The sequence below is a fragment of the Drosophila bipectinata genome, chromosome 4, assembly GCF_030179905.1.
Source record: "Drosophila bipectinata strain 14024-0381.07 chromosome 4, DbipHiC1v2, whole genome shotgun sequence".
NCBI classification, from domain to species: domain Eukaryota; kingdom Metazoa; phylum Arthropoda; class Insecta; order Diptera; family Drosophilidae; genus Drosophila; species Drosophila bipectinata.
Window position 1 is genome coordinate 2,016,315 of NC_091740.1, and position 12,446 is coordinate 2,028,760.

At 42.5% G+C, this 12,446-nt stretch overlaps 1 protein-coding gene across 1 annotated transcript in view; it reads right to left on the reverse strand.

Annotated features, from left to right (window-relative positions):
- Positions 1–12,446, reverse strand: part of Gat (GABA transporter) — an 85,960-nt gene that overhangs the window by 44,136 nt on the left and 29,378 nt on the right. The gene's annotated exons all lie outside the window — the stretch shown is intronic.

Below are 12,446 nucleotides of genomic sequence, written 5' to 3' on the forward strand. Positions count from 1 at the left end.
GAGTTCCTTAAGAAGATGTGTTTAAATTCGAAATTGATGCTTCAGTCACGGGTCAAAGGGCGACCAAGCGGAACATCCTTTCGGTGACATCGAAGCTTTTTGACCCCCTTGGCTTATTAAGCCCTATACTTATAAAATGAAAGATCCTATTGCAGGATAGCAATAAGCTAGATTGGGATGAGTCAATTCCACTGCACTTAGAAAAAGCGTGGAACAAAATGCAAATTGCCTTGTCGCAATTGGAGGACATCCCAATTCCGAGATTCGTGTTTACCGAGCCGATTTCACCGATTCAAATTTATGCCTTTTCTGACGCATCCATGAGAGTCTATGGAGCCTGCGTCTATATTTGTTGCGAATCTGCAGAAGGTATTAAAGTTTCGTTGTTTACTGCAAAGTCCAAAGTAGAGCCACTCAAGACAAAGACGCTCTCCCGTCTTGAGTTATGTGCCGAACACCTTCTCGCAGATCAAAGCCTCTAATAAAAGTTCCGATCGAACGAAGTGTATTTTTTGTCGGATTCAGAAGTAACTCTCCATTGGATTCGTTCCCATCCATCGTCGTTATCAACGTTCGTATCGAAAAGAGTAGCTGAAATTCAAGAGTGGTCAGATGATAGCACGTGGCGGCATGTACCAACCAAACAGAACCCGGAAGATATAGTGTCCAAAGGTGGCGACGTAAAGGATACTGTAGAATCGATGTGGTTTACAGGTCCATCGTTTTTAAAGGAACCAGAAGATTAGTGCCCGATGAACCTTCGGTTTAATCTGTCATCAAAACTTCTACAGATGGAAGTAAAAAAAAACGGGGTCAGATTTATCTCAATTTTATCTTAACTTTATCTCAACTAAATAATGCCACCTTTAATTCAAAAGAGGAAGCTTTTGGAAGTGGAATTTATCTTGAACGAGCTTATAAGAATGTGCCTTGTTACAGAGCAGATGAATAGAAATGCCGATTGGCTGTGTGCGTCTAATAAACAACTTTCGTGTTTCAAAACGTTCTTCCATTTAATATTCTGTAAAATAAATGAGGGCGAGGTGAAAAAATTAATACTGTAAGAATAGAATCGATTGTCCAACCAAATGCCAAGAAAAAACTTTGGCAACATGTTTATTGAAAACGTAACTAATTCTTCTGACAACAGTTCGTTGAATTTTGTAGGTCTAATACAGTGGAATCAAGTTGGAATGGGCACTAAAATAGATAATTTTTTTTTTTTAAGCATTGCCAGCAACAGTTCTTAAACAAATGAAAAGCTACACTTCTCTATCTATATTTTCTAGGGAAAAAACTTGTTCCAACCCAATTTCTGAGAAAATTTTTCTCAGTGGAAACATTTTAATTTTTAAACTTGGGCTGTCAAATGAGAGAGCTTTTAAAAAAATTTGAGAGTACTCACACTGTCAGAGTGCCGGCTGCGGCAGAATTTCCTACCCTATGCACTATAGGAAATATGACCATTTTTTCTGGCCAAATATAATATCTTAAGAACGAAACAAGATATTTAAGTTCTGATTTTTGATTTGAGTTCACATGGTCAATAGATTTAAGATTTTAAAAAAATGTGGGCGTGGCACCACCCTCTTTTTAAGAAACACATTCTAACTCAAAAACTCAGATTTGAAAAAATTGTGGGCGTGGCACCGCGCCCTATTTAAAAATAACATGCTAACTGTAGAACTAAAGAAAATATTTCAATTTCGTTCTTTTTTAGTGTTTTATAAAGCCATAGTCTTCTTTTGAAAAAGTAGGTGTGGTTTTTTTTTTTTATTAAAAATCTTTTATTTTTAAATATATATCGGTTTTGCACTAGTATCACAGCTAACAGATTCACATCAAAGGTTTTGAGGTTGCCTCTTTAAATAAGGATTTTCTTCATAAGCGCATAAAAGCGCCTTTTCATATTTCACTCATATGAAGAAAATTAAACAATCTACAACATGGACTAAATTACAATGTTTGACTCGGTTTGACTTAGTTTAAATCTCTTAAATCTACATTTTTACTTTATTAAAAAGACAACACAAGTTTTTTGGACACTTCACATGTACAAACCACATTGAAAAGTATTCATTTAAAAACTTTTGATTTGGTCTATAAAATTTTCAGTATTGGTTTTTGGCCAGAAAAAGTGGTCAAATTTCCTATTGTTCTATGCACGCGGGCTAGGCAAAATAAGAGTTTGCCCCCCACTGGTCTAATATAATGGATAATTCTGTTTTATAAAGTTTATTTTTTTTTTAAATTGAAATGCCTTGTATCCATTCGATATCAGGGAATATCAAAATATTAATTTTTCACAATGTGTTCGAAATTTCACCGCCCAGCATCTGCCTGCATACCGACAGAGTAGGCACTGTAAAATGATGTAAACGTTGGGGTGATTACGGGAGAATTCTATGTATTCCAATTTCGAACATAAAATCAAGTTTAGCATGTAAATGTATTTGTAAGGGCACCACCTTTCTATGGCTTAGACGACCCCTTTCTGTTGAAATATGGAACGGAAATATGGAATTTTTTCAATAAAAAAATGTTTCTTCTATATTTATTCTTCTGTGTCAATAAAAAAAATATAATATTTTTATAAGAAAATAATCGTTGTTACTTCTTTCTATAAGAAGTAAGAAAGAAGTATAGAAAAAATTTGGTAAGCCAAAAATGGTTTATTTAAAATGGTAGTAAAATAACGACCTTGCAAAAACCGAATTGCAAAGATGTGATTTAAAAGATGTACTTTAATATACGAATGTGTATTTAATAATATGCAACCACGAGTTTGTTATTTTATGTATTTTCTTTTTTTTTAATTTTATATTTTTCATCTCGACGTAAGCTTTTTTAATATTTAAGAATGCGCGCCAAAGTGTACTTTCAGACAGTATGCATTCGAAAGAGAATTAAAACCCCTAAAACATAAACCATACCTTATGGTTGGACTCGTCTGACATCTCTTTTTAAACATTAGAAATCGACACTAAATTAAACCTGATATTCAGACAGAAATTGTAGACGTGTCACATTCGATACGTACACAAAAACATACTTTATGTCACTCTTTTGGGACCAAAAAATTGTTATTTCGCCGTTAAAATGCGTTTTTTAATCTATTTTAAAGACAATTACATCTGATTTGCTTCGGAGTGTGTCAAATTGATAAACTTTACAGGGTTGGAGCTCAACAGTGGTGCCATCTAAAAAATTTATTGTTAAATAACACTAACATTTGAAGATATCAAATTTTGCAAAGTTAAAAACATGCATTCTTGCCACAAAAAGGGTGTTTGGTCTTGTATCAGCAGTAATTCTCCATAGTTCTTAAAATATTTTGAATTATATGTCATTTATGAATTATTTTATATATCATCATAGCGATGACGCATCTCTGTTCGGCTTGAGCCTCTCTTGTCGCTGCAGTCTTATCTGTCGGTGCATTATCGCGGTTTGCATTTGTTCCCTGTTCGAGCTTAGCGCAGGTGCATTCGCCATTGTCTCGCCCGGGTGTACTTCTTATATGTGTGTAAAAGCTTTCTGCCCATATTGATCTCTCGCCCATTTGTGCGAATCATCTATAGAATGAATAAGAGACACATAAAATTTTTAAACTTCGAATAGCTTTACTGAATTTTGGCAATGCCAAACTGGGAAGTCGAGCTCGAGTTGGGGCTGCAGAAATTGCAGTAGCTGGTGGGGACTCTTCAGCTAACGTGAAGGCATTTAATAATGTCATCACTCTTGCCTAAGTTTTCATCTCTAATTCTTCCAACTCGGCTCCAAATTCATCTTCCTCATCTAATGGCTCGATCTGGTCTTGCAACTCATTTGCCTTAAAAATTGTCTCATGTAAATCCTGAAGCCTCGGTCTGTACTAAAGGAACTGACCCAGCTTCCAAACGTTCCTCTAACCGGCGAATGCTTTTTACTCTGACATTTAATCTTCTTCTTAAGTCATCAAGAGTCGTGGATTTTAATTTCTGTTTATTACTTTCCATTTTCTAATTTTATTTATTTTTTAATAAACAGACAACAACGAAACAAAATGTATTGTTTTTATATTTAAATACAAATTTTTTTATTTAATTTATATATTAGTAAAATAAAATTTGTAATAATATAATTTTTTTTTTTTAATTTTTTTATTTTAATTATTTAATTTAATTAATAAAATTAATTAAATAAAAATGCGAAAACAAACGAAAAAAGGTTTTTAATTTTATATCTGGCGAAAACGAAAAAATTATTAATTAATATGGCGAAAAATATTATATAATTAATTAATTAATTGGTAGTCGAATAATGTTGTTAGTCGAGGCAATGAGTATCCAAAAAAAAAAGTTGACACCGAAAAAGGAGTATACCCAACTAACTAATAGTTGGATAGCGCGTCACTTGGCGTTCCTTTAAAATACAATGCGCCAAACTAATGCATATACATACATACATAAAACCAAATTTTTTAAACAATTAGCACAAAGTCCACCCGGGGCACCAAAATGTTGAATGAGATTAGTTTATCTCTCACGATAAAATATAAAAAAATAAAAAATCCTTCTCCAAAGCCTCTCCAATCCATCTCTGGCGCCCTAGGCGATAAGGTTGAGGTCACTTATAAGGCCGACCAGAACAACTCTATTCGAGTCATGACCCCGAACAAGGACGCCTTTAACAAACTTAAGACGTTCCTTACCGAAAATCAAAAGAGGTTCCACACCTTCCAACCCAGAGACGAACACTGCTACCAGGTGATCAAGGTCCTCCATTACTCGACTGATCTGGAAGATACCAAAGAGGGACTCGGCCGCCTCGGGCACTAAGTCAGGGACGTACATAACCCCACACAAAGGAGTACCAAGAAACCCCTAAACATCTTTTTTGTTAACTTGGAGCCGGCTAAAAACAATAAAGAGGCGTTCCAAATCAAGCGGTTATGCAGCTCAGTGGTGACGGTTAAGCCGCAAATAAAACTTAACTATGTCCCGCAATGCTATCGCTGCCAGGCCTATGGGCACACCCAAAGATACTGCCACCGTGAACATCGTTGTGTAAAGTTTGCAGGTGAGCACCCAACGGCCGAATGTAAAAAGAACGCTAGCGAACCGGCCCTCTGTCTCCATTGCGAAGGCCCTCATGCGGCCTCTTACAAAGTCTGCGCAGCCTATAAGAGAGCGAAAAACGATGTTCAGCCGCCCTACTTCAAGGGATCGACCACAACGCTAGCAGGGTTGATCCCAATGTCAGCTACGCTGACGGCCAATTTGGACAATTTGGTAATTTGGACATACCACGAAAACCAGACAATCCACGAGGTGCTTGGCTTCCCATGGGTGAAGGAGGCGATACAGAGAAGCAACAGCAAGTACATCCAGAGGCTACACAACCACCCCAACGAGTTGGCGACCACTTTCCTGGACAACAGTGGACAGATGCGGAGGCTGCGCAGAACTCAGAACGGATAACTCTCAGACATTCTTATTCCACCTCTAACTTTACGCCTCCACCTTACTTTAACTTTATTCTACCTCCAACTAAGTTACACATAAGCCAAGTTTTCTGTCACAATATTTCATGGTTGTCCCTGTTGGACAGTTTTAAATAAATTCACCCCTGTCAAAATAAAAATAAAAAAATAAGGCAAAATGAGGGAGCTTCTAACAAAATTTTAAAATTTGAGTGCTCACCCTGTCAGTGTTCCGACAGCGCTGCGGCAGAATTTTCGACCTTATGCGTGGAAAATAAGAGTTTGCCCCCCACTGGTCTAATAAGACACCAAAACCATTATCCAGATTTAATTTTTCTAAGAAAATCCCATAGAGAAAATTGATATTATTTTATTCACTAAACACCATTTTTGAAAAATTTCGAAATCGGACTGAAAATAGCATATGGCAGGTCATAGGAAATCCCACCATATTCAGTTTACTCAACAAGAGTGAGTAATTGACTGAATCAAATGCTTTGCTAATGTCTGTGTAAATAATATCACAGATTTGGTTTGCACAGAGCCCTGGCACAGTATTTTAGCACAAAACCTGGTACTCCATCCAGGCCTGGCCAATAAACGGGTTTGACCCTAAGAAGCTCAGATAATAAGCTATTCTCGGAGAAAAACGGACTGAAAATAAGATTTGCTGATTGAATGTTGCATGCGTAAGGCTGATCTGTCGTTTTAAGCGGAGAATAAGGTGCTTGAAATAGTTTTGCATATAGGTCGGCAATGGTCTGAGGGTGGAAAATATACATTTTTACGCTTAGTGCTTACAAAGTTAGAAAACTACTTCGGTTTCTGAGTAAATTGTGTCTGGCCGCGGCGAGTATAATTCCTGTTAAATTCAGCGTTATGCACGGTAAAATTTGACCGAGCTAGTAGATATCTTAAAAAATGTATACAACTACAGGTTTTTTTATATTTAAGTAGGAGCCTATTTTTAGTATTTTTTAAGTCCGTTAGGCACCTTGTAAACCAAGGAGGATTTGTTGAAGCGGATGGATGGCACAAATGAGTCGAAACATGTATACAAAGTAGTTCTTAAGGATTTGTTTAAACGATAGTTAAAGTTTTAAATTACTAATATTTTTTTTTTAATTTAGGTAATGAATTGTTTGCAGAAAAGTCAAATATCAAAATTAGACTGGCCAGGCAGGAGTCCTGATTTCTATCCGATTCAAAATCGTTGGCCTATTTTAAAAGGTTAAATACATAACAAGAAACCCAAAAAAATTTAATTTGACAGTGCAAAGTGTCTGTGATAAAGACATTTCCAAATAAAACAAAATGAAATTTGTTTAGGTGAGGGGCCGTGGTGCCACTCACCTGAAGAGCGCATCCGCGCTGAAGAGCGCACCCGCGCTAAAGAGCGCACCCACGCTTAAGAGCGCACCCGCGCTGAAGAGCGCGTCCACACTCGCCCCTCTGTGCCCTCTCTTCTCTCTACCAACGAGCGGTTGTCGGCGATCTCTTTTTGCACTAATTTTTAAGTTGTTAATTCGATGTACGCAGCCAATAAAGCTGAACGCGTTTTTTGTATTTACACTGAAGACGCCCCCGACTTCTAATTTTCAACCCCATTCTGGAATCTTTTTTGCGGAACCCAGGCCCCATACACATTTTGGTCCTTCGAGCCGGATACCAGGATATTCAGGATATTTTGGATCCACCAGCAGTCCAGGCATTGTTCCACCCAAAAGATAAGTACGAAATTTTTTCCGTCTCCGTCTCTCTGCCGGTCTTCAGCAGTGGTCCGAACATAAAATTTCGTTCACACTGCTTCAAGATTGTTTTTCCCTCCGTGTCAACTCCAAGTCCGAGTTTTCCGACACCACGGCAGCTTGAGACTTTTCTAAGACAAAAAATTACAAAATTTTCCATCCATCTCCGTTGTGTGTGCCTCGCCATATTCCTCGCCGTTTTTGGCCTTTCCGTTATCCGTTCGCTCGCCAACGGTCGAGGCATATGTACATGCATACACACATACATTGTGTTTGGTGCAATTAATCCGCAAAAAAAAAAAATCGGCAAGTGAACAGTGAAAGTGTGTGGTGAAAAAAAAAAAATATAAAAATAAAAGGGCATAATTAATATTGGCCAGCCGGTGTGAAGTGGTTCCGGGAATCTCCAAGTTCACCGAACAGTCCACCGCTGTCGTAATATTGGTTTTTCATCCCCAATTTTTTACACCACATAACTTTTCCGTTTCCGCAGTTACACATTATCGACGCTCCACTGTGCCAACATATGCCCACATGCCCTTACATATATCCGTACCTGCATGCATGTCCATATATTTTCTGCCTCCAGTTTCAGGAAATATATAACTGATAAAATTTAACCTATACAGTCCACTTATCGACGTTCCACTGTGCCATCATATGCCCCACATGCCCTTGCCCTACTTGCATGCATGCCCATATATTTCTCAATATTTTCTGCCTCCAATTTCAGGAAATATATAACCAAACAATAAAAAAAAAATCAATTAATTATAAATTTATTTATTTATAATTATAACTACAAAAATTTATTTAATTCGTATTTTCCGTCCGAGCAAAGGGCCAGGGTTTTTAATTCACCTTTCCGGCCACTCAATAATTAAAGTCGAAAATTTAATTATCGAAAAAAAATTATAATTAAATAATTTAATTGTCGATTTTCTTTCTGAACCTAGCCGCGGTTTCAATTCCACCGTTCCAGCTTCGGGTTACTTAACCTCCATTGATTAAAAATTGAAATTTTCAACTCGACCTGTCTGTTTCCATAATAATTAAATCCACCAATTAGGCAAAAATTAATTATTTTTTTTTTTCTCGGTGTTCAATCCAAGCCAAGGTCAAAACCACCTTTCCGGCTCCACAAATTCGAAAATAGTCAGGAATTGAATATTTACGTACGAGCCATACTGGTCGAAATATACATACATATATAGACAGTCATCAATTATTTTTCCGAACGATCACGAATTTTCCGGGCCTTGTCCATTTTCCGTTCCGTCATTTTCCTAACGCTGCTTCTACTCCGCATCTGGCAACATCCGCCTAGAATCTCAACAACCCTTGGCCCTTCTGGGTTTTTTGGCTTCCTGAAGTTTCTCCCACATTCGAATTGTGTCGCATCCGACGTTCCTCTCGACATCGGCGCTTCTAATTCCCACTTGGCCTTGCAATTGCAATTCGTCCGCGATCTCACCGGTCTCATCACATTAGTGACCGGCTACCGCTTCGTACGAGGCACCCATTGCGCGCGTCAGTCGACAAATTCTGACCAGCGAATTGGTGTCTGAGAATGCCCACGGGAGACGACCAAAAGCCACGTCCGATCCCAACCATCCGTCTGGACAGATCTCAATCCGCTTCTCCGCGGACGCCCCTTTTAAAGCCTAAGGCGTACAGTGCCATTCCAAGGGCAAGGAGTGACGAATCCGTCAATACAATCCCCGGTCCTTCACAGAGGCAGACTCGTTCCGTTGCAAAAATGGCTCAAAGTGCGGTCGACGTGGCGCTGAAAAAGTTCATCGCCACAACGGATCGAATTAGCCAATTTGAGGCTAACATAAATACTCCGGGCGCCAGAGAAACGGAAGGAGGCTCCCAATACATTTGCGAGGTCCATCGGGACCAAATTCGGGCACTGTGGGAGAAGGTGGAGAGAAGCTATGAGAGCTGTTCCGATGTACTAGCCGTGTCAGACGACAATGTGGCCACCTCGACCGTGCTGGAATCGAAGTACAACTACTGCTACTCCGTCTATTCGAGATCTATTGCCCAGCTTCGGGAGAAAATTGCTTCCCAATCCACTCAGGCATCCGTCAATGTCCACACGCCCGCGCCTACAGGCTGGCGGTTACCTCCGGTGGATACCGAGGTCTTCGCGGGTGATTATCTTCGGTGGCCCACCTTCAGAGACTTGTTTACGGCCATTTACATCCAAAACTCGCGGCTCACCCCGGTAGAGAGGTTGTTCCACTTACTGTCCAAAACAAGTGGAGACGCCCACGCCATTGTCTCTAAGGTTTCGCTTACCCATGAGGGGTTTGTCGTCGCTTGGCAAAGGCTCACAGACCGCTTTGAGAACCGGCGGCTACTGGTCAATAGCCAGTTGAAAATCCTTTTCAACCTCCAGGCTATTTCTCAAGAGTCCGGGGTCGCGCTGAAGGAGCTCCAAGCCACCATTCAGAGTTGTCTGACAGCCCTAGCAATGTCCGCCATCAATGTTGAGGCTTGGGACTGCCTCCTGGTGTTTATGATTTCGTCAAAGCTCCCCAAAGTCACACTTTCCATGTGGGAGCAATCCGTTCATAACAAGGCCGAAATTCCAACATGGAAGGAATTAGACAACTTCCTGACAGAGCGCCATTGCACTCTGGAAGCGATCGACGACGTCAGACCTAGTGGCTCCGGGCAACTTCCGCCAAGGTCGGGAACTCCTACTGCCCCTGCTCGAAGGCTCCATTCATACGAGACTCGAGTGGTTCCGGGCCCCAAGGGTTGCGATCTCTGTTCAAGGGAGAACCACCCCATTTGCTTATGTCCGCGGTTCTTGGAAATGGACGTAAATGGGCACTCGGACTATATTAAAAGGAAGCAGCTATGTTTGAACTGTTTTTCCCGAGGGCACCAGCAACGAGACTGCACGAGCGCCCATACTTGCTTCACATGTCACAGCCGACACCACACCCTTCTGCACCGCGGCAATCCGTTCGCCACCGCTCCAAGTCCGCCTACGACAGCAAGGGCTCGACCCGCACAGACTGCCAGAAGCACAAACGGCTCAGAGGATCAGTCGGATGTGCAGGTGTGTTTCGCTTCCGGGTCAGGAGCCGTCCTACTAGGCACGGCCCTTATCAACGTGTGCTATTTGGGGTGCAGCTTCCAGGCACGAGCTCTGATAGACTCAGGGTCCGAAGCGACCTTCATAACGGAACGACTGTTCAACCTCGTCAAACCACCCTTCAAGACGATTCAAGCCCAAGTTTCCGGCCTTAATCAGACCATTTCCGCGCAGTCTACGAAATTGTGCCATTTCTCCATTCGGTCGCCGTCTAGACCCGGGCTACAATTAGAGACTGCGGCCTACGTTCTGCCGCAGTTGGCAGGAAATCTGCCATCATACCCGATTCCGCGAGATCGTCTCAAGGGGCTGCCCATTCCCCTGGCGGACCCCAACTTCTTTGAGAGCTTCCAAGTCGATGTACTAATAGGAGCTGACATTCTTCCGTCCATTCTCCTCGGTAATGCCAAGGCTTACATATGCGGGCAACGCAACGCCGACATCGAGAAGATGTATCGGCAAATTTGGGTAGACCCCAAGCATACTCCGCTCCAACGTATTTTGTTTCGCAATCCCGATGGGGATATCCGCGACTACAAGTTGAAAACGGTCACCTTCGGTGTCAATTGTGCCCCGTTCCTGGCGATCCGTGTGCTGCGACAGCTCGCTGACGACGAAGAGTCGAAGTATCCGCAGGCAAGCCAAATTATCCGGCAGTTTATGTACCTTGATGACGTTCTCGCGGGGGCAGACTCCAAAACTGAAGCCCAAGCTTCGATTCGGGAGCTGAAAGGGGCCCTAGAGTCAGCAGGGTTCCCACTTAGGAAATGGACGTCGAATAACAAGGCAATCCTGGCCGACATTCCGATCGATCACCGTCTCCATGCTGACTTTCTCGACATCGATGCAGAGAGCACGGCCAAGACTCTCGACGTGCGGTGGAAGGCGACGACTGATGAATTCTTTTTTGTCCCGCCAGAATTGACTTCCGGCTCGGTTTTCACAAAGCGCCAAGTCCTCTCCCAAATTGCCAAATTGTTCGATCCAGCAGGTTGGCTCGCTCCTTTCATTGTTCGGGCAAAAATGTTCATGCAAGACATTTGGCTTCTGGATCTAGGGTGGGATGACGCCCTCCCTCAAGATTTCTGTCAGCGATGGGTTGACTTCCTAAAGAATTACTCGGTGCTCGATCAGATTCGTGTTCCTCGATGGGTCGCGTTCCGACCACACCTAAAGGTCGAACACCACGGGTTCTGCGACGCTTCACAGAAGGCGTACGGCGCAGCAATTTACGTTCGTGTCGAAATCGGGTCCACGGTAATAGTGACCCTGCTGACTGCAAAGACTCGAGTGGCCCCAGTTAAGACGGTGTCGCTCCCTCGACTAGAACTGTGCGGTGCCTTGTTGTTGTCCGAGATGGCCACCGCCGTTCTGCCACAAATGCCAGGGGCCGCGTCTGCCCTATACTGTTGAACCGACTCGACTATTGTCCTCGCGTGGCTGCATAAGCCAGCGTGCCAGTGGACAATGTTCGTGGCCAACCGGGTGACCAAGATCACCCAGTTCACCGATGTGCAGAAATGGGCACATGTCCGCTCCGAGCATAACCCTGCGGATCTCGCTAGCCGAGGCGTAGCTCTCCAAGATCTTGCAGATAACCAGTTGTGGTGGCACGGTCCTGACTGGCTGCAGAGGCCTCGCAGCGACTGGCCCACTCAAGGCTATGATGCCCCCGTGACTGAACTCGAGAAGCGAGCAGTCAAGGTCCATGTCGCGAAAGTACCCCCCGAAGATCTCCTTGAGCGTTTTTCCACACTCGACAAGGCATTACGAGTCCTTGCCTATGTTAATCGCTTCATCCAGCGCGCGCGGAAGATTCGACCCTCGTTTGAAGAGCACCTGACCGCTAATGAGGTTACGTCGGCTGAACGTTTTCTAGTTTCCGTCACTCAGCGCAGACACTTCGTCTCTGAGATGGGCTGCTTAAGCGAAAAGCGTCCAATATCGGCATCCAGTCCGATTCAAAATCTGAACCCCTTCGTGGATTCGCAAGGCCTTATGAGAGCCTGCGGCCGGGTCACGTCCTCTGAGCTTCTCCAATATGACGAACGGCACCCTATTATCCTTCCGTACGACTGTCAGCTGTCTCGACTCCTGGTTCATTTTACACATCGCATCA